General features: G+C 35.9%; 1 non-coding gene across 1 annotated transcript; it reads right to left on the minus strand.

Annotated features, from left to right (window-relative positions):
• Positions 1-276: 276 nt before the first annotated feature.
• On the minus strand, positions 277-382 carry LOC124899851. Its single transcript, XR_007057414.1, has one exon. It is a non-coding gene; the product is annotated as a small nucleolar RNA R71 (small nucleolar RNA).
• Positions 383-1,411: the final 1,029 nt, after the last annotated feature.

Genomic DNA, 1,411 nt, shown 5'->3' on the forward strand with positions numbered 1-1,411 from the left:
TGAGTGTCATGCTCCACATATTTCAAATGAAGGGTCTCTTTAGGGTACAAGCTTTTTAGGATCCCAACTTACATCTAAAGAAGTTCATCAAATTTTGTGCTTCGTTCGACATTGCACACATCACACAACAATCTATTTGATTGAGGATTTTCCCTTTTTCTCTTATGGTTGAAGAAATTTTTTGGCTAAGATCTCTACCCATCGAGCCAATCACATCATTGGAGGAACTTACAAAGGGCTTCTTGGACTATTATTTTACTCGTTCAAAAATGTTACAATTGAGAGATGAAATAATTAATTTTTGTGAACTCAAAGGTGAAACCTTATAAAAGGTGTTGGAGAGATTCAATGATAAACTCATGCAATGTCCAAACCATGAAGTACCAGAAAATATTATCCTTCAAGTATTGTATCAGCATTAGATCAACTTAACATAACCATGGTGGATAACGTGGTGGGTGGATCACTTGTGAAATTATGATATGGAGTGGCCTCCATATTCTTAAGCAAATCACCAATAAAAATAAGGGATGGAATACACAGAAAACTGAGCTGACTAAACGTTACTCCACCATCTCCTATATGGATAATGACCAAAGGAAAAATGATAAAGAAAGAGAAGAAAATATGGCAAAGATAATGATCCAATTACAACTCTTTCATCAAGCATGTTGGGACACCTTCAAAAGTGGTAAATATCAGTGCCTCCAAGGCATATGATGAAGAAAAATCCAAGTGGCTTGATGAAGAAATACGTTACTTGGAAAATTATCTGGGGGATTCCCGTCTAACCTATAAAAGGTAAGGCAGGAATCAAGGTTTGCAACTCAATGCTAGGCAAAAATAGGGACTTCATAGTGATACGATAGCAAACCCAAAAAATGATGTTTATATCTTAGCTATCATAACTAGGAGCAACTAAATCCTTGGTGACCGGTTGGTTGAAGTTGAGATAAAGATTTGTGATGAACAGTAAGGTGTAAGGAAAAGGAAGGTCAAAGAGCAAAATGAGGAACCCCAAAAGCCCCATTAAATATAGAATGAGAGCTTAATGAATAAACAAACGGCTGATAAGAATGAGTAATAAATAGATGAGTCACAATGTGATCACTTTCCTACCATTAAAGTGCCCCCTCCATTCCTACAAAGAATAAAGAGGAAAAAATAAAAAGCAAAATTTAAGAAGTTCTCAAGCTTAGCAATCTTTAAATAAATATCCCATTTATAAGGCATTCAAGAGGTCCCAGGTTATGAAAAATTGATGTCCAAAAAGTGGCTTGTGAAATCGACCAAGAAATCCCCATCATTGGAGTCTTATTTTATGTTATGGTGAAAGCATATGATTTCATCTTGCCGTTGGATTTCGACCAAGAAATCTCAATCATTCTTGGGAGACACTTTTTGGCAACCG

The sequence above is a fragment of the Capsicum annuum genome, chromosome 6 (genome assembly GCF_002878395.1).
Source record: "Capsicum annuum cultivar UCD-10X-F1 chromosome 6, UCD10Xv1.1, whole genome shotgun sequence".
In the NCBI taxonomy this organism is placed as follows: Eukaryota; Viridiplantae; Streptophyta; class Magnoliopsida; order Solanales; family Solanaceae; genus Capsicum; species Capsicum annuum.